General features: G+C 38.6%; 1 long non-coding RNA gene across 1 annotated transcript in view; it reads right to left on the bottom strand.

Moving 5' to 3' along the window:
* Positions 1–22,044, bottom strand: part of LOC133250098 (uncharacterized) — a 214,372-nt gene that overhangs the window by 18,907 nt on the left and 173,421 nt on the right. The window contains exon 5 of the long non-coding RNA XR_009737228.1: positions 7,013–7,163. This is a non-coding gene — a long non-coding RNA (uncharacterized LOC133250098). The remainder of the gene's footprint in view (positions 1–7,012; positions 7,164–22,044) is intronic.

Genomic DNA, 22,044 nt, shown 5'->3' on the forward strand with positions numbered 1-22,044 from the left:
TGCTGGAGAGGGTGTGAAGAAAATGGAACCCTCTTAAACTGTTGATGGGAATGCAAACTGGTACAGACACTATAGTTAAGAGTGTGGAGATTCCTTAAAAACTGAGAAAAGAACTGCCATATGACTCAGAAATCCCACCGCTGGGCATATACCACAAGGATACCAGAATTGAGAGAGACAAATGTACCCCAGTATTCACTGAAGCACTATTTACAATAGTTAGGGAACAGAAGCAACCTAGAATGTCCATTGACTGATGAATGGATAAGAAGTGTACATGCACACAATGGAATATTACTCAGCCATAAAAAGGAACACATTTGATTCAGTTCTAATGTGGTGGATGAACTTAGAGCCCAGTATACAGAGTGAAGTAAGAAAGAGAAAGACATATACTGTACATTAATGCATATATATGGACTCTAGGAGAAGGCAATGGCGCCCCACTCCAGTACTCTTGCCCATAAAATCCCATGGATGGAGGTGCCTGGTAGGCTGCAGTCTATGGGGTTGCTAAGAGTCAGACATGACTGTGCGTCTTCACTTTCACTTTTCACTTTCATGCATTGGAGAGGAAATGGCAATGGACTCCAGTGTTCTTGCTTGGAGAAAACCAGGGACAGGGGAGCCTGGTGGGCTGCTGTCTATGGGGTCGCACAGAGTCGGACACGACTGATGTGACTTAGCAGCAGCAGCAGAAGAAGAATAATACCAAGGATCCTACCAATGGGGCAGCAAAGGAGACACAGACATTAAGAACAGACTTTTGGACTCAGTGGGAGAAGGAGTGGGTGGGATGATTTGAGAGAATAGCACTGAAACATATATACTACCATATTTAATATAGATGACCAGTGAGAGACTGATGCGTGAAGCAGGGCACCCAAAGCTGGTGCTCTGTGGCAACCTAGAGGGATAGGGTGGGAGGGAGGTGGGAGAGGGGTTCAGGATGGAGTGACACATGAACACCTATGGCTGATTCATGTTGATATATAGGAAAAACCATCATAATATTGTAATTATACTCCAATAAAAATAAATAAAGTTAAAAAAAATATGAATGACACTAAGGGAACATTTAATGCAATGATGAGCACAATAAAGGACATAAATGGTAAGGACCTGACATAAGCATAAGAGATTAAGAAATGTCAAGAATACACAGAAGAAATACACAAAAAAAGATCTTAATGACCCAGATAAATATGATGGTGTGGTCCCTCACCTAGAACCAGACATCCCAAAGTGTGATGTCTAGTGGGCCTTAGGAAGCATAACTATGAACAAAGCTAGTGGAGGTGATGGAATTCCAGCTATTTCAAACCCTAAAGATGATGCTATAAAAGCACTGCGCTCAGTATGCCAGCAAATTTGGAAAACTCAGCAGTGGCCACAGGACTGGTAAAGGTCAGTTTTCATTCCCATCACAAAGGAGGGCAATGCCAAAGAATGTTCAAACTATTGCAAAATTGTGTTCATTTCACATGCTAGCAAGGTAATGCTCAAAATCCTTCAAGCTAGGCTTCAACAATATGTGAACCAGATGTTCAAGCTGAATATAGAAATGGCAGAGGAACCAGAGATTACATTGCCAACATCTGTTGTATCATAGAAAAAGCAAGAGAATTTCAGAAAAAATCTACCACTGCTTCACTTATTACACTAAACCCTTTGTGGATCAAAGAGATGGGAATACTAGAACACCTTACCTGACTCCTAAGGAACCTGTATGTAGGTCAAGAGGCAATAGTTAGAACTGGACATGGAACAGTGGACTGGTTCAAAGTTGAGAAATGAGTACGTCAAAGCTGTATATTGTCACCCTGCTTATTTAACTTATATCCAGAGTACATCATGCAAAATCCCAGGCTGGATGAAGCACAAGCTGGACTCAAGATTGCCAGGAGAATTATCAATACAGTCAGATATGCAGATGACACCACCCTAATGGCAGAAAGTGAAGAAGAACTAAAGAGCCTCTTGATGAAAGTGAAAGAGGAGAGTGAAAAAGCTGGCTTAAAACTCAACATTCAGAAAACTAAGATCATGGAATCTGGTCCCATCACTTCATGGCAAATAGACAGAGGAACAATGGAAACAATGACACGCTTTATTTTCTTGGGCTCCAAAATCACTGCAGATGGTGACTGCAGACATGAAATTTAAAGATGCTTGCTCCATGGTAGAAAAGCTATGACAAACCTAGACAGAGTATTAAAAAGGAGAGGCATCATTTTGTTGACAAATGTCTTTATAATCAAAGCTATGGTTTTTCCAGTAGTCATGTACGAATGTGTGAGTGGGACTGTAAAGAAGGCTGAGTGTCAAACAATTGATGCTTTTGAACTGTGGTGTTGGAGAAGACTCTTGAGAGTCCCTTGGACAGCAAGGAGATCAAACCAGTTAATCATAAAGAAAATCAACCCTAAATATTCACTGGAAGGAATGATGCTGAAGCTGAAGCTCCAATACTTTGGCTACCTGATACAAAGACCCAACTGACTGGAAAAGAACCTGATGCTGGGAAACACTGAGAGCAGGAGAAGGGGGCAGCAGAGGATGAGATGGTTAGATGGCATCACTGACTCAATGGACATGAGTTTCAGCAGACTCAGGGAAATGGTGTCAGACAAGGAAGCCTGATGTGCAGCAGTCCATGGGTTATGCAAAGAGTCAGACATGACTGAGTGACTGAATAACAGGAAATTAATTAAAATTTCTCCATCTTTCTTGAAATAACCCTTAGTATATGTTAATCTGACCAGCATAGAAAGAATCAGAAATTATGGGAATAAAGAGGCTTATCAAAGATGCTTTTAATTTACTGTTTGGGTGATGTTTTTAGCCAGTAAACCCAGCATTTATTGCAGAGGAAGGCTTTGTATACTGGTATAGTTAATTCTACCTAAAGTTCACTTTTAAAACCCAAATTGGTAATAGATATTAGTATTTTCTTGTAATTTGTCACATATTTTTAAATTATGACTAATGTTATGCCTACTTTCAAAATTATACATCTATATTTTATCTAGGGAAAGCAATTTAGCTTGTCCACTTTTGACACCTGTGTTAAAGTCAAGTCCATGACATTATTCGTGATAGCAAGAAAAGTAGAAATAACCTAAATGTAAATGATGAATGGATGAACAAAGTATGGTATGTCCACACTATGAAATACTAGTTAGCAATACAAAGAAATGAGGTACTCATTTATGCTATAACATGGATATACCTGAAAATGTTTTGTGAAATGAAAGAAGCCAGTGATAAAGGGCAACATACTGAATAATTTCACTTCTATAAAATGTCCAGTATATGTAAATCCACGGAAACAGAAAATCAGTGAATTGCTGTCAGGAGAAAGAGAAGGAAATGGGGAGTGATTGTTAATGATTATGGGGTTTCTTTCTGGAGAGATTACAGTCTTAACTAGATAGTGATTATACTGGCACTATTTTGTGAATGTCCTAAAAATGAACTGTACATTTTAAAAGGCTGAATTTTATATTATGTGAATTATATCTCAGTGAGGCTACTATTCACATAGTAATACAAACATTTTTCGAAGCATGGAAATTCCTGATTTCAAATTACATTACAAAGGTCGAGTAATAAAAAAGTGTGGTACTGGTACAAAGACAAATAGACCAATAGAACAAGATAGACCAAGAATAAACTCTGTCATATATGGTCAGGAAAAGGGTGCCAAGACCACACTAGGAGGGAAGGATAATCTCTTTACCAGTGTTTTGAAAACTGAACATCCAGAAGCAAAAGAATAAAATTGGAGTTTTTACAATATTACAAAAATTAACTCAAGATGATTAAAGACCTAAATATAAGACTTAAAACTATAAAAGTACTAGAATACAGGGAAAAAGCTTGATGACACTGGATTGACATTATGTCTGAGATATGTCACCAAAAACAGTCCATAAACAAAACATTGAATTGCATTAAAATTACAAACTTCTTCATATCAAAGGAAACAACCAACAAAGTTTAGAAATTCAACGTATAGAATAGGAGGAAACATTTGAAAATCATGTTTGATAAGGGGTTAAATATATAGAATAATGAACTCCTACAACTCAACAACAAAGAAACCTGATTAATAAATGAATAAATGTACACTGGGCTTGAATAGACATTATCCAAAGAAGATGTGCAACAATCAAAACTCTTGTGCACTACTGGTGGGAACACACAATGCTGCAGCCTCTATGGAAAACAATACGCATGGTTTTTGAAAAAAATTAAAAATAGAATTGCCAGATGATCCAGAAATTCCACTTCTGGATATGTACCCAAAATAACAGTCAGTAGAATCTCAAAGAGATATTTGTACACCCATGTTCGTTGCAGCATTATTCACAATAGCCAAGAAGGGAAAGCAAGCTAAATATCCACTGTTGGGTGAAAAAACAAAAAACTGTCATGTAGACAATCGGTGAAATATTACCGGCCTTGCAAGAGAAGGAAACTGTTGTATATTACAACATAGATGAACCTTGAGAATGTTTTGCTAAGTGATAAAAGCCAGTCACAAAAAGACAAATACTGTATAATTCCATTTATATGAGATATCTTAAGTATGTCAATCCATAGAAATAGAAAGTTGAATGGTATTTTCCAGGGACTGAAGGAAGAGAAACTGGGGAGTTGTTTAATGGGTAAAGAGCTTCAGTTTTGTGAGATGGAAATGTTCTAGGGGTCTTGGTTGTACCATAATGTGAATATAGTTAACACTGCCAAACTGTGAGAAAGAAAGATAAACCAAAACCATATAATTATAAAAAAGTATGAAGTATAGAAAAAATAAAATTCATAAGCAAAGTCATCTACAATTGTACTGCCCCCAAACTGACACTGATTCAACTCTGACATAACACATATGGTTTCTGAACAGGAGGGAATCTCCCTTTTTTCCATCTAGGGAAACAGGCTCAGAGAAGGGAAGTGCTTGAACTTCCCAGGTGGTGCTGGTGGTAAAGAACCTGTCTGCCAATGCAGGAGACATAGGAGATACAAGTTTAATCCCTGGGTTGGGAAGATCCCCTTAAAGAAGGGAATGGCAACCCACTCCAATATTCTTGCCTGGGAAATCAACAGAGGAGCATGGACAGAGAAGCTTAGTGGGTTTCAGTCCATGGGCTCACAAAGAATTGGACACAACTGAGCAACTAACACTTAACTAACATCACACAGATTTGATAACAGAGTCAGGACTAGAGTACATATAATTTGAGTTTCAGATAAAACCAATAATATTTTTACAATGTGTTGTTTTTTATAATATGAAGTTTGAAAATACAGAAAATTCTGAGGAGTAATAAAAAAATCAAAACAAAAGGGAGATTTGACAAAAGTGCCTGAATGGGGTGGGTTTAACCAAGTTTTTTTTTTTTTTTTTAAATATATTTTAAAGGCAATGGCACCCCACTCCAGTACTCTTGCCTGGAAAATCCCATGGATGGAGAAGCCTGGTAGGCTGCAATCCATGGGGTCGTTAAGAGTCGGATACGACTGAGCGACTTCACTTTCACTTTTCACTTTCATGCACTGGAGAAGGAAATGGCAGCCCACTCCAGTGTTTTTGCCTGGAGAATCCCAGGGATGGCAGAGCCTGGTGGGCTGCTGTCTATGGGGTCACACAGAGTTGGACACGACTGAAGTGACTTAGCAGCAGTATTCCCACACAACTGTAAGAATGACATATTTTTTTCTTTGTTCCAAATTTATAAATGAGGAAACAAAGCCACAAAAAGATTAAATAACTAGCACTAAGCCCTCTGGGTGTTGTTGTTGTTGTTCAGTTGCTAAGTTGTGTCTGACTCTTTGCAAACCCATGGACTGCAGCATGCCAGGCTTCTGCCCTTCACCATCTCCCAGAGCTTGCTCAAACTCATGTCCACTGAGTTGGTGATGCCATCCAACCATCTCATCCTCTGTTATCCCCTTCTCCTCCTGCCTTCAATCTTTCCCAGCCTCAGAGTCTTTTCATAATAAATCAGCTCTTTGAATCAGGTGGCCAGTGTATTGGAGCTTCAGTGTCAGTCCTTCCAATGAATATTCAGATTTGATTTCCTTTAGGATTGACTGATTTGATCTCTTTGCTGTCTACAAGACTCTCAAGAGTCTTCTCTAGCACCACAGTTCAAAAGCATCAATTCTTTGGTGTTCAGTCTTCTTTATGGTCCAACTCTCACATCCATACTTGAGTACTGGAGAAACTATAGTTTTGACTATATGGACCTTTGTTGACAAAGCAATGTCTCTCCTTTTTATTTTATTTATTTACTTTTGATATATATATATATATATATATATTTTTTTTATTTTAATTGGAGGCTAATCACTTTACAATCTTGCGGTGGTATTTGCCATACATTCACATGAATCAGCCATGGATGTACATGTATTCCCAATCCTGAACCTCCCTCCCACCTCCCTCCCCATCCCATCCCTCAGGGTCATCCCAGTGCACCAGCCCTGAGCACCCTGTCTCATGAATCAAACTTGGACTGGCGATCTATTTCACATATGAAAATATACGTTTCAGTGCTATTCTCTCGAATCACCCCACCCTCGCTTTCTCCCACAGAGTCCAAAAGTCTGTTCTTTACATCTGTGTCTCTTTTGCTGTCTTGCCCAAGTTTTAAATGTTGATTTACAAAAATGGATTCCAGGGCTTGTGAAACCACACATTTATACAGTCTTGGTGGCCACTAAGAGGAATGAAATGACCAAATAAACACATTGCAAAGGCTAATCCTATGTCATCAGAAGGGATCTGTGTAAACGAGAGTCTTTGAAGCTTAATTTTCATTATCTCAACTAGAAATTTGCTCTGCACATTTTAGTAGCCCAGGTCTGCAATATCACTTTAGGAAATGGTAACCAAATTACTTGGAGATCTGGTCTTAATAAAGATTTTTATGTCAAAGGCAAAGTATTAATGACATAAGAATTCTTTTTATATGAATATATAACATTAAAATAAATCACTTACATGAATTAAGGGGGTCCAGTCAATGAAGACAGCATATACTAAATAAAATGAAAAGCCAGGAGCTTCCTGGTGATTAAGACTCTGCACTTCCACTGCAGGGCACGTGGGTTCCATCCCTGATTGGGAAAGTTCTGCATGCAATGAGGTTCAGCTAAAAAAAAGAAAAAAATTAAAAGGTAAAATCAAGCTGTGTCTATATAATAAAAAATACAAACAAACACACATTTCTAAATATTCCAACGAAATCAGTAAAGTATGTTATGTATTTAGGTTGGTAGTTTTAGGTACTATATTCTGTTCAGTAATTTTACTACTCCACATTAAGTAATCTGTTCCCTATAAGCTTTGGCTTCTCCATTTGTAAAGTTATCATAATGCCAACTTCAGGGGTAATTACCACAGATATGTGCTTATAAGTTTTTTAAAGGGGATACTATACATATAAAATTGCTGGGACACACAGAAACTACTTAAAAATATTTAGGCCATGTGTTGAATAACTGTTAGTGATATCCTATACTTTTAACAAGGATTTAAATTTGATAATTTTAAAATATCTACATCCAGTTCAGTTCACTCACTCAGTTGTGTCCGACTCTTTGCGACCCCATGAATTGCAGCACGCCAGGCCTCCCTGTCCATCACCATCTCCTGGAGTTCACTCTAACTCACGTCCATCAAGTCGGTGATGCCATCCAGCCATCTCATCCTCTGTCGTCCCCTTCTCCTCCTGCCCCCAATCCCTCCCAGCATCACAGTCTTTTTCCAATGAGTCAACTCTTTGCATGAGGTGGCCAAAGTACTGGAGTTTCAGCTTTAGCATCATTCCTTCCAAAGAAATCCCAGGGCTGATCTCCTTCAGAATGGACTGGTTGGATCTCCTTGCAGTCCAAGGGACTCTCAAGAGTCTTCTCCAACACCATAGTTCAAAAGCATCAATTCTTCAGTGCTCAGCTTTCTTCACAGTCCAACTCTCACATCCATACATGACCACTTGAAAAACCATAGCCTTGACTAGACGGACCTTTGTTGGCAAAGTAATGTCTCTGCTTTTTAATATGCTGCCTAGATTGGTCATAACTTTTCTTTCAAAGAGTAAGTGTCCTTTAATTTCATGGCCATGGTCACCATCTCCAGTGATTTTGGAGCCCCCCAAAATAAAGCCTGTCACTGTTTCCCCATCTATTTGTCATGAAATGATGGGATCAGATGCCATGATCTTCGTTTTCTGAATGTTGAGGTTTAAGCCAACATTTTCACTCTTCTCTTTCACTTTCATCGAGAGGCTCTTTAGTTCCTCTTCACTTTTTGCCGTAAGGGTGGTGTCATCTGCATATCTGAGGTTACTGATATTTCTCCCGGCAATCCTGATTCCAGCTTGTGCTTCTTCCAGCCCAGTGTTTCTCATGATGTACTCTGCATATAAGTTAAATAAGCAAGGTGACAATATACAGCCTTGACGTACTCCTTTTCTTATTTGGAACTAGTCTGTTGTTCCATGTCCAGTTCTAACTGTTGCTTCCTGACCTGCATATAGGTTTCTCAAGAGGCAGGTCAGGTGGTCTGGTACCCCCATCTCTTTCAGAATTTTCCACAGTTTATTGTGATCCACACAGTCAAAGTTATAACGAAAATGAAATCAGACCCATTCTAATGATTTAAGAATATGACCAAATTTATTTTAGCTGATATAATCTTGATATTGTTATTTTCTTTTTTTAAAGTCAAATCTAAAAGATACACAAAAGCTTAATTCAATATGGCTTCATTTCAGAGGACAGGAAAAGAAAAGTATCTGTTATGGAAAACATTGGCTTTTTAAAATTGTATTTTGTATGTTGAACTGTTTATGATAGTTTTAGGGCTCTTTGGAAGTTTACTATTTACCACAAATCTACTGCTTATATAATGATGAATACTGTAATGAAATCATTCAGGATTGAATCCTTGAGTCAGCCTTGAAGGAGACTGTTGACAAAAATGCTAAGTGAAATCATCTCTTATTTCTTATCTAATATAGCATAATTCTTTAGAAAAAAAATCTTTTAAACATATACCAATATTATTTAACTTTCTGGTCCATAATAAATACTTGCTATGAGTCTAGCTATCTGAATTTTGTCTCCATCTCCCTAAATACATAAATGACACATTACTGGCATCATTTGACAGATTAATTGATGACTTTTACTGTATGCCACTTTTTGGATACTCTTAGCATTCTGTTGAATATTCAGTGCCATTTCTCGGAATTTAGAAAAATACACTTTCTCTGAAGTTCCTTAGCTTCTTTTACTCAGTCTCTTTTATGATCATATGACTTTCTCTTTAAAACACATGCTCTTCTGAGCAGAATCCTCGGTTTTTATAGTCACTCTAAAATGTGATTACACGTAATTATAGTACTGACATATATTCTACACTCTAGATCCATAGAGAGACGGACACAGAAAGGGAGAAACAGAGTGATTTTAGTATGTACCTAGCATTTTGCAGGTCTTTGCAAGCATTAATATATTTAACCCTTACAAGAACTCTGTAAGAATCATAATTGTATGACTATCAGAAAAGAACTAAAGTTTATTCAAGTTGTGCACAGTCATACACATGCATAATAGTAAGGTAGATAGCAGAAGTATGAACATAATTATTTTTGATGCTAGGTCATAAGAATTTAATTAAGATATTCTACTGCCTCAGAATGCCTCACCTAGCTTTAACCTATATGAAAAATTTTTGTTTACCACATAATCTGAAATCTATAAATGTATTTCCAGTTACTATTTATTGCTTACTATAGACATCTAATTAGTTATCAAGACCTAAAAATAAAAATACAAATGTTAATACAGAGACTGTTGAAAGAACTGTAAATATATTAACTTATTTAATCACCCCAAAATCCAATGTAGTGGGTAATATTTTCATTAATATCATATCATAAATCATCTTTTGCGGACTCTTAGTTGTACTGCTATTTACATACTCAATGATTTTCACGTCTCTAGCTCTCAGCTTTCTCCATGTTTCTGGATTCAATTTCATTGCTACCTACATGACACCTCCAACTGTACCTTAATTTTCATTTCTGGGTCCCTATTTCAGTGAATGTTGCTATAATTTGCCAACAGTTTAACACCACAAACTTAAGTAAGTGTTAGTCACTTTTTTGTGTCCAACTCTTTGTGACCCCATGGATGGAAGCCCCCCAGGCTCCTCTGCCCACGGGATTCTCCAGGCAAGAATACTGGAGTGGATTGCCATTCCCTTCTCCAGGAGATGTTCCCAACCTAGGGATAGAAACTGGGTCTTCCCGCATTACAGACAGATTCTTTGCCACCGAAGCCACCAGGAAAGCTAAATTTCCCTCTCTGTATCATATCCCCAACTCAATATCCTTCTAGTCTTCTATGCTTTTTACTCCACTTCACAAACCATTCCACTTCTTTTCCTCCCTACTACTATCAACAGTTTCCTAGAGACATGTCAACTCTTTCTTCCACTCTATAGTTCTACACATACATTTTTTCAATTTTCTCTCTACCCAAAAGGTGGAATAAATACTTTAAAACATAAAGAGGTAAATTTACTCTGCTGTTCATGTTTCAATTGTTTTAAACTACACTTGGAGAAAAATCCAAACTCCTTAATCTGACTTTCAAATCTAAAATCACTTGACCTTTGCTTAGAAGTACAATTTCTACTATTCTTTTTATACTTTTTTCTTATCAGATCAGATCAGTTGCTCAGTCATGTCCAAGTCTTTGTGACCCCATGAATCGCAGCACGCCAGGCCTCCCTGTCCATCACCAACTCCCGGAATTCACTCAGACTCACGTCTATCCAGTCAGTGATGCCATCCAGCCATCTCATACTCTGTCATCCCCTTCTCCTCTTGCCCCCAATCCCTCCCAGCATCAGCGTCTTTTCCAATGAGTCAACTCTTTGCATGAGGTGGCCAAAGTACTGGAGTTTCAGCTTTAGCATCATTCCTTCCAAAGAAATCCCAGGGCTGTTCTCCTTTAGAATGGACTGGTTGGATCTCCTTGCAGTCTAAGGGACTCTCAAGAGTCTTCTCCAACATCACAGTTCAAAAGCATCAATTCTTCGGTGCTCAGCCTTCTTCACAGTCAAACTCTCGCATCGATACATGACCACAGGAAAAACCATAGCCTTGACTAGATGGACCTTTGTTGGCAAAGTGATGTCTCTGCTTTTGAATATGCTATCTAAGTTGGCCATAACTTTCCTTCCAAGGAGTAAGCGTCTTTTAATTTCATGGCTGCAGTCACCATCTGTAGTGATTTTGGAGCCCAGAAAAATAAAGTCTGACACTGTTTCCACTGTTTCCCCATCTATTTCCCATGAAGTGGTGGGACGGGATGCCATGATCTTCGTTTTCTGAATGTTGAGCTTTAAGCCAACTTTTTCACTCTCCACTTTCACTTTCATCAGAGGCTTTTTAGTTCCTCTTAACTTTCTGCCATAAGGGTGGTGTCATCTGCATATCTGAGGTTATTGAGATTTCTCCTGGCAATCTTGATTCCAGCTTGTGTTTCTTCCAGTCCAGCGTTTCTCATGATGTACTCTGCATATAAGTTAAATAAACAGGGTGACAATATACAGCCTTGACGAACTCCTTTTCCTATTTGGAACCAGTCTGTTGTTCCATGTCCAGTTCTAACTGTTGCTTCCTGACCTGCATACAAATTTCTCAAGAGGCAGGTCAGGTGTTCTGGTATTCCCATCTCTTTCAGAATTGTCCACAGTTTATTGTGATCCACACAGTCAAAGGCTTTGGCATAGTCAGTAAAGCAGAATTAGATGCTTTTCTGGAACTCTCTTGCTTTTTCCATGATCCAGCATATGTTGGCAATTTGATCTTTGGTTCCTCTGCCTTTTCTAAAACCAGCTTGAACATCAGGAAGTTCATGGTTCACGTATTGGTGAAGCCTGGCTTGGAGAATTTTGAGAATTATTTTACTAGCGTGTGAGATGAGTGCAATTGTGCTGTAGTTTGAGCATTCTTTGGCATTGCCTTTCTTTGGGGTTGGAATGAAAACTGACCTTTTTTCTTATATTATTCTTTTTATCCAGTCTGACTTTATTTTCTGTTCCTGAAACATGCTGTAGTAGTGTTAGTTGCTCAGTTGTCCAACTCTTTGCAACCCCATGGACTGTAGCCTACAAGGCTCCTGTGTCCATGGGATTATCCAGGCAAGAATACTGCAGTGGGTTGCCATTCTGTTCTCTACAGGAACTTCCCGACCAAGGCAATGAACCTGGGCATACTGCATTGCAGGCAGATTCTTTACCATCCGAGCTACAGGGAAGCTGAAACATGCTGTTCAGTTCAGTTCAGTCACTCAGTCATGTACAACACTTTGCAACCCAATGGACTGCTGCATACCAGGTTTCCCTGTCAATCTCCAATTCCTGGAGCCTACTCAAACTTATTTCCATTAGGTTGGTGATGACATCAAACCATCTCATCCTCTGTTATCCCCTTCTCCTCAGGCTTAAATCTTTCCCAGCATCAGGGTCTTTTCTAATGAGTCAGTTCTTTGCATCAGGTGGCCAAAGCTTGAGCATCAGTTCTTCCAATGAATAGTCAGGACTGATTTCCTTTAGGATGGACAGATTCAACTTCCTAAGAGACTCTCAAGGGTCTTCTCCAACACCACAGTTCAAAAGCATCAATTATTCAGTGCTCAGCTTTCTTTAGAGTCCAACTTTCATATCCATACATGACTACTAGAAAAACCATAGCTTTGACTAGATGCACCTTTATTGACAAAGTAATGTCTGTGCTTTTTAAGATGCTGTTTGGTTGGTCATAACTTTTCTTCCAAGGAACAAGCTTCTTTTACTTTCATGGCTGCAGTCACCATCTGCAGTGATTTTAGATCGCCCCAAAATAAAGTCTGTCACTGTCTCCATTGTTTCCCCATTTATGTGCCATGAAGGAATGGGACCAGATTCCATGATCTTAGTTTCTGAATGTTGAGTTTTAGGCCAACTTTTTCACTCCCTTCTTTCACATTCATCAAGAGGCTCTTTAGTTCCTTTTTGCTTTCTGCCATAAGGGTGGTGTCATCTGCATACCCGAGGTTTTTGATATTTCTCCTGGTAATCTTGATTTCAGCTTGTACTTCATCCAGCCCAGCATTTCACATGATCTACTCGGCATAAAAGTTAAATAAGCAGGGTGACAGTATACAGCCTTGACATAATCCTTTCCCAATTTGGAACCAGTCTATTGTTCCATGTCCAGTTCTAACTGTTCCTTCTTGACCTGCATACAGATTTCTCAGGAGGAAGGTCAGGTGGTCTGGTATTCCCATCTCTTTAAGAATTTTTCAGTTTGTTGTGATCCACACAGTCAGAGGCTTTGATATAGCCAATAAAGCAGAAGTAGATGTTTTTCTGGACTCTCTTGCTTTTTTTTCAATGATCCAACGGTTGTTGGCAATTTGAACTCTGGTTCCTCTGCCTTTTCTAAATCCACTTTGAACATCTGGAAGTTCACAGTTCACAAACTGTTGAAGCCTGACTTGGAGAATTTTGAGCATTATTCTGTTGGTGTGTGACATGAGTGCAACTGTGCGTTAGTTTGAGCATTCTTTGGCATTCCCTTTCTTTGGGATTGGAATGAAAACTGACCTTTTCCAGTTCTGTGGCCACTGCTGAGTTTTCAGAATTTGCTGGCATATTGAGTGTAGCACTTTCACAGTACCATCTTTTAGGATTTGAAATAGCGCAATTGGAATTCCATCACCTTCACTAGCTTTGTTCATAGTGATGTTTTCTAAGACCCACTTGACTTTGCAATCCAGGATGTCTGGCTCTAGGTGAATGATTGCACCATCGTGATTATCTGGGTCATGAAGATCTTTTTTGTATAGTTCTTCTGTGTACTCTTGGCACCTCTTCTTAATATCTTTTGCTTCTGTATGTCCATCCCATTTCTGTCCTTTATTGAGCCCATCTTTGCATGAAATGCTCCCTTGGTATACCTAATTTTCATGAAGAGCTCTCTTGTCTTTCTCATTCTATTGTTTTCCTCTGTTTCTTTGCATTGATCGCTGAGGAAGGCTTTCTTATCTCTTCTTGGTATTCTTTGGATCTCTGCATTCAGATGGGTATATCTTTCCTTTTCTCATTTCCCTTTCACTTCTTTTCTTTTCTCAGCTATTTGTATGGCTTCCTCAGACAACCATTTTGCCCTTTTGCATTTCTTTTTCTTGGGGATGGTCTTGATCACTGCCTCCTGAACAATGTTATTAAACTCCATCCATATGTCTTTAGGTACTCTGTCTATCAGATCTAGTCCCTTGAATCTATTTGTCACTACTACTGTATAATCCTAAGGGATTTGATTTAGGTCATACCTGAAAGGTCAAGAGGTTTTTCCTACTTTCTTCAATTTCAGTCTGAATTTTGCAATAAGGAGTTCATGATCTGAGCCACAGTCAGCTCCCAGTCTTGTTGTTGCTGACTGTATAGAGATTCTACATCTTTGGCTGCAAAGAATATAATCAATCTAATTTCAGTATTGATGATCTGGTGATGTTCCTGTGTAGTCTTCTCTTGTGTTGTTGGAAGACGATGTTTGCTATGACCAGTATGTTCTCTTGGCAAAATACTATTAGCCTTTGCCCTCCTTCATTCTGTACTCCAAGGCCAAATTTACCTGTTACTCCAGATATTTCTTTACTTCCTACTTTGCATTCCAGTCCCCTACAATGACAAGGACATCTTTTTTGAGTGTTAGTTCTAGAAGATCTTGTATGTCTTCATAGAACCTTTCAATGTCAGCTTCTTCAGCATTACTGGTCGAGGCATAGACTTGGATTACTGTGATATTGAATGGTTTGCCTTGGAAACAAACAGAGATCATTCTGTCATTTTTGTGATTGCATCCAAGTACTGCATTTCAGACTCTTTTGTTGGCTATGTTGGCTAGTCCATTTCTTCTAAGTGATTCTTGCTCACAGTAGTGGATGTAATGGACATCTGAGTTAAATTCACCCATTCCAGTCCATTTTAGTTTGCTGATTCCTAAAATGAAAACCACAGTCACAAAAAACTAACCAATCTGATCACATGGACCACAGCCTTGTCTAACTCAAAGAAACTATGAGCCATGCTGTGTAGGGCCACCCAAGACCAAGGGTCATGGTGAAGAATTATCACAAAATATGTTCCACTGGAGAAGGGAATGGCAAACCACTTCATTATTCTTTCCTTGAGAACCCCATGAAAAGTATGGAAAGGCAAAAAGACAGAACACTGAAAGACAAATTCCCCAGGTCGGTGAGTGAAGTCGCTCAGTCGTGTTCAACTCTTTGCAACCCCATGGACTTTAGCCTACCAGGCCCCTCTGTCCTTGGGATTTTCCAGGCAATAATACCAGAGTGGATTGCCATTTCCTTCTCCAGGGGATCTTCCCAACCTAGGGACTGAACCCGTGTCTCCCACATTGTAGACAGACGCTTTACCATCTTACCAGGTCGGTAGGTGCCCAATATACTACTGGAGATCAGTGGAGACATAGCTCTGGAAACAATGAGTACATGGAGCCAAAGCAAAAACAACACCCAGTTGTGGATGTGACTGGTGATTGAAGTAAAGTCCAATGCTGTAAAGAGCAATATTGCATTGGAACCTGGAATTTTAGGCCCATGAATCAAGACAAACTAGAAATGCTCTAACAGGAGATGGCAAGAGTGAACATCAACATTTTAAGAATCAGCAAACTAAAACAGACTGGTTTGGGTAAATTTAACTCAGATGAAACATCCCAAACTTCACTTATATACTGCAGTCTCTCTGGATCTTTGAAAGACTGGTCCTAGGATCCCTGCAAATGCCAAGAGTTTGGATGCTCAAGTCCCTTTATAATATGATATAGTATCTTCATATAACCCTGCACACATCCTCCCATATCCTGTAATTAATCCAATCCATTGTGAAACTACCTTCAATAGTTTTAAATATAATGGTAAATCTATGGACACAGTTGTCAGAATATGATAAATTCAAGTTTTGCTTTTGGAACTTTCTGAATTCTTTTTTTCTGAGTGTCTTTGATCCTCTGTTGGTTGAATGCATGAATGCAGAGCTTGCAGATATGGAGAGACAGGTGTATAGAGCTTATCTGTTCTTCTTCTTACTGTAATTATACTATTTCCCCCCACCCCATGTATGTTGCTTGGCTGGCTCCTTGTCTTATATATTTCAACTAAAATATCATTCCACATAGAAACCTTCCATGACATGATCTTTCTGCATCACTAATATGATTTTTTGAGCACTGCTTAAAATTCTGCATTATCTCTCCATTGATTTCAGAATAATCCCCAGATTAGCACAGCAAAGATACTTCATAAAGTAATCAGTGTTGAAACTTTCTTTTTGCATCTCCTGTAATTCTCTGAAATACTCTAATTTATTTCAACCATCCTCAAAAACTGTAGTTCACTGAATACTTTCTGATGTTTCAACTGTCATATAAACAACTTGCATATAAACAACTCAGAAAGAGCTTTTGTTTTCACTACACTTTGTTTTATAGACTTGCTTGCCTACAGTTGCTATGAATTCCTTAAGAAAGGAGCTTTACATGAAATGGATATAAAGTTTCAGTTATTCAAGATGATTAGGTTCTAGAAATCTGTATAACATTGGGCCTATAGTTAATAATATTTATTTTATACTTAAAATTTTGTTAAAAGGATAGATCTCATGATGTGTTCTTACTGCAGTAAAAACCAAGAAGCTTTGTTTATTCTATGTTTGGTAAAATATGTGGTACAATATATGAGATTAGCAATATTTTAAAAACAAATTAATAATACTTCTTGTCAATATAGCTAAATACTGGGCTCCCCTACTGGCTCAAGGGTGAAGAATCTGTCTGCCAATGAGGGACACATGGTTCAATCTCTGAGTTTGGAAGATCCCCTGGAGCAGAAAATAGCAACCCACTCTAGTATTCTTACTTTGGAAATCCCATGGACAAAGAAGCCTGGCAGGCTACAGTTCATAGGGTCACAAAAGAGCTAGACATGACTTAGCAACTAAACAACAGCCAAATACCAACTTCAAATTGTAAGGTCACCTGTGGTATAGATTGGTTATAGTCCTCCTAACTTATCTCCTATATTTATCAAGGTTTACTTACATATTTCTTTTACTCCTGAATTACAACTACATGAAAATACACAAAAAGGCAGGTTGGCAAAATCTGTCATTACTCAAAGAATAAAATGATGATGTTAGAATGTGTAGAAATTATTTAGAAACACTGCTTAAGAATAATCTGGACCAGTGTTAAACCCTTTTTGAGATATCTCCCTCCACTCTGTAAATTGTATTTTTGCTCATTTGATCATCTATTTTGATAAAATTTTCTTAAATTTTTAGAAAGATAAAATCTACCATGACTGAATTATAAAGAAAGAGGAAGTCTCAACAAACCACATCAAAAAGACTGAAGCAGTAATCAAACACCTCCCAACCAAAAAAAGACCAGAAGTAAAGTGGAAGCCATAATGCTTTCTGATTTCAAACTATATCTCAAAGTTACAGTAACTAAAACAGTATGGTATTGGCATAAACACAAACACATAGACTAATGGAACAGAATAGAAAGCCTAGAAATATATATGTATGTATGGGTGTGTGTGTGTGTGTGTGTGTGTGTGGAACTGATAGGAAAATGTAGAAGGTAAAAATTTCTCAAACAATGCTTCAATCTTTACCCTTGTCAAATTTAAATAACCTTGGGAGATCATTTAACTTTTTTCTTAACCAAGAATAAAATTTTGTGTCTTGCCTAATTTGCTTACTATTATTAAAAACGACAACAACAAAACCCTCTTATCAGTCAATAACAAAAAAGGTAAAAAGAGAAAAACACTAAAAATGGGTTATCTACTTTAATAGAAATCTCAAAATCAGAGATATATAAATTGCAAGTAAGCATATGAAAATGTGTTCAAAAGTATTACTCCTAAGGGAATGCAAGTAAAATCTATGGTAAGATACGGCAATCTACCTATTAGAACCACTAAGTTTTAAGGAGTGACAACACCAAATATTAGCAAAGATATAAAGTACTTCGAATGCTCAAACACTGTTAGTGAAGGAGCTAAATAATATAATCTTTTACTTAAATTGTTTGGCAGCTTCTTTTACTATTAACATATGTGTCCACCGAGTCAGCAATTCTATTCCGAGGTAGAATTTGCCAAAGCGAAAAGAAACACTTACATGTGTATAAAGTTTTCACAAGAATGATCAACAGCAAGACTATCAATAATGATCAAAGTATTGGAAGAGTGCAAATGTCCATCAACAAAAAAATACACTAATTGTGAATTTCATAAAATAGAAAATTGTTTGTCTGGTAAATACAAGAACATAAATGGATTGCAAAAACATTATTTTCAAGGATAGAAATCAGACACCAAAGAGGGCACAATATATGATTACATTTAAATAAAAGTAAGCAAAATAACAAAGTAATAGGAATCATAGCAATGGTTTCCAATGGAGGTGTGCATACTAACTGAAAGGGGATAAGAGGAGACTTCCTTAAGTGAAGTGAAAGTTGCTCAGTCATGTCGGACTCTTTGCAAGAATTCTCCAGGTCAGATTACTGGAGTGGGTAGCCTTTCCCTTCTCCATGGAATCTTCCCAACCCAGGGACCAAACCCAGGTCTGCACATTGTAAGTGGATTCTGTACCAGCTGAGCCACAAGAGAAGCCCCTTTCTTAAGTATGGAAGGTATTACATAGTTTGGTTAAAGTATTATTTTATGTGGCAGAGTACATTTTATCAACATCCATTGAGTTGTGCCCTTTATATAAGTTCAGTCGCTCAGTCATGTTCTACTATTTGTGATCCATGAACCACAGCACTCCAGGCCTCCCCGTCCATCACAAAGTCCCAGAGTCTACCCAAACCCATGTCCATCGAGTTGGTGATGCCATCCAACCATCTCAGCCTCTGTCGTCCCCTTCTCCTCCTGATCTCAATCTTCCCCAGCATCAGGGTCTTTTCAAATAAGTCAGCTCTTCACATCAGGTGGCCAAAGTATTGAGTTTCAGCTTCAACATCAGTCTTTCCAATGAACACCCAGGACTGATCTCCTTTAGAATGAACTAGTTGGATCTCCTTGCAGTCCAAGGGACTCTCAAGAGTCTTCTCCAACACCACAGTTCAAAAGCATCAATTCTTCAGTGCTCAGCCTTCTTTATAGTCCAACTCTCACATCCATACGTGACCACTGGAAAAACCATAGCCTTGACTAGAAGGACCTTTCTTGGCAAAATAATGTCTCTGCTTTTTAATACACTGTCTAGGTTTGTCATAACTTTCCTTCCAAGGAGCAAGTGTCTTTTAATTTCATGACTGCAGTGACCATCTGCAGTGATTTTGGAGCCCCAAAAAATAAAGTCAGCGACTGTTTCCATTCTTTCCCCATCTATTTCCCATGAAGTGATGGGACCAGATGCAATGATCTTAGTTTTCTGAATGTTGACCTTTAAGCCAACTTTTTTACTCTCCTCTTTCACTTTCATCAAGAGGCTCTTTAGTTCTTCTTCACTTTCTGCCATAAGGGTGGTGTCATCGGCATATCTGAGGTTACTGATATTTCTCCCGGCAATCTTGATTCCAGCTGTGCTTCTTCCAGCCCAGCGTTTCTCATGATGTACTCTGCATATAAGTTAAATAAGCAGGGTGACAATATACAGCCATGACAAACTCCTTTTCCTATTGGAACCAGTCTGTTGTTCCATGTCCAGTTCTAACTGTTGCTTCCTGACCTGCATACAGGTTTCTCAAGAGTCAGGTCAGGTGGTCTGGTATTCCCATTTCTTTAAGAATTTTCCACAGTTTATTGTGATCCACACAGTCAAAGGCTTTGTCATAGTCAATAAAGCAGAAGCAGATTTTTTTTTTTTCTGGAACTCTCTTCCTTTTTTGATGATCCAGCAGATGTTGGCAATTTGATCTCTGGTTCCTCTGCCTTTTCTAAAACCAGCTTGAACATCTTGAAGTTCATGGTTCACGTATTGCTGAAGCCTGGCTTGGAGAATTTTAAGAATTACTTTACTAGCATGTGAGATGAGTGAAATTGTGCAGTAGTTTGAGCATTATTTAGCATTGTCTTTCTTTGGGATTGGAATGAAAACTGACATATCCAGTCCTGTGGTCCCTGCTGAGTTTTCCAAATTTGCTGGCATATTGACTTGGCATATTTCACAGCATCATCTTTCAGAATTTGAAATAGCTCAACTGGTATTCCATCACCTCCACTAGCTTTGTTTGTAGTGATGCTTATTAAGGCCCACTTGACTTCACATTCCAGGATGTCTGGCTCTAGGTGAGCTATCACACCATCATGATTATCTGGGTCATGAAGACCTTTTTTGTACAGTTCTTCTGTGTATTCTTGCCACCTTTTCTTAATATCTTCTGCTTCTACAGAAATGTCCCTACCATTTCTGTCCTTTATTGAGCCCATCTTTGCATGAAATGTTCCCCTGGTATCTCTGATTTTCTTGAAGAGATTTCTAGTCTTTCATGGTTTTCCTCTATTTCTTTGCATCGATCCCTGAGGAAGGCTTTATTATCTCTCCTTGTTATCCTTTGGAACTCTGAATTCAAATAGGTATATCTTTCCTTTTCTCCTTTGCCTCTCTTCCCTTCTTTTCACAGCTATTTGTAAGGCCTCCTCAGACAGCCATTTTGCTTTTTTGCATTTCTTTTCTTGGGGATGGTCTTGATTTCTGTCTCCTGTACAATGTCACAAACCTCCACCCATAGTTCATCAGGCACTCTGTCTGTCAGATCTAGTCCCTTAAATCTACTGTCACTTCTACTGTATAGTCATAAGGGATTTGATTTAGGTCATACCTGAGTGGTCTAGTGGTTTTCTCCACCTTCTTCACTTCAGTCTGAATTTGGCAATAAGGAGTTCATGATTCGAGCCACAGTCAGCTCCCAGTCTTGTTTGTGCTGACTGTATAGAGCTTCTCCATCTTTGGCTGCAAAGAATGTAAACAATCTGATTTTGGTGTCGACCATCTGGTGATGTCCATGTGTAGAGTCTTCTCTTGTGTTGTTGAAAGGGGATGTTTGCTATGACCAGTGCGTTCTCTTGGCAGATCTCTATTAGCCTTTGCCCTGCTTCATTCTGTACTCCAAGGCCAAATTTGCCTGTTAATCCAGGTGTTTCTTGACTTCCTACTTTTGCATTCCAGTCCCCTAAAATGAAAAGGACATTTTTTTTGGGTGTTAGTTCTAGAAGGTCTTGTGGGTCTTCATAGAACTGTTTAACTTCAGCTTCTTCAGCATTACTGGCTGGGGCATAGGTTTGGATTACCGTCATATTGAATGGTTTGCCTTGGAAATGAACAGAGATCATTCTGTCGTTTTTGAGATTGCATCCAAGTACTGCATTTCAGACTCTTTTGTTGACCGTGATGACTACTGCCTTTCTTCTAAGGGATTCCTGCACACAGTAGTATATACAATGGTCTTCTGAGTTAAATTAACCCATTCCAGTCCATCTTAGTTTACTGATTCCTAGAATGTCAATGTTCACTCTTGTCATCTCGTGTTTGACCACTTCCAATTTGCCTTGATTCATGGACCTAACATTCCAGGTTCCTATGCAATATTGCTCTTTACAGCATCGAACCCTGCTTCCATCACCAGTCCCATTCACAACCGGGTGTTGTTTTTGCTTTGGCTCCATCCCTTCATTGTTTTTGGAATTATTGCTCCAATGATCTCCAGTAGCATATTGGGCACCTACCGACCTGGGGAGTTCATCTTTCAGTGTCTTATCTTTTTGCCTTTCATACTGTTCATGGACTTCCCTGGAGGCTCAGATAGTTAGGCATCTGTCAACAATGTGGGAGACCTGGGTTCAATCCTTGGGTAGGGAAGATCCCCTGGAGAAGGAAATGGCAATCCACTCCAGTATTATTGCCTGGAAATTCCCATGGACAGA

Source organism: Bos javanicus, chromosome 6, assembly GCF_032452875.1.
Source record: "Bos javanicus breed banteng chromosome 6, ARS-OSU_banteng_1.0, whole genome shotgun sequence".
NCBI lineage: Eukaryota > Metazoa > Chordata > Mammalia > Artiodactyla > Bovidae > Bos > Bos javanicus.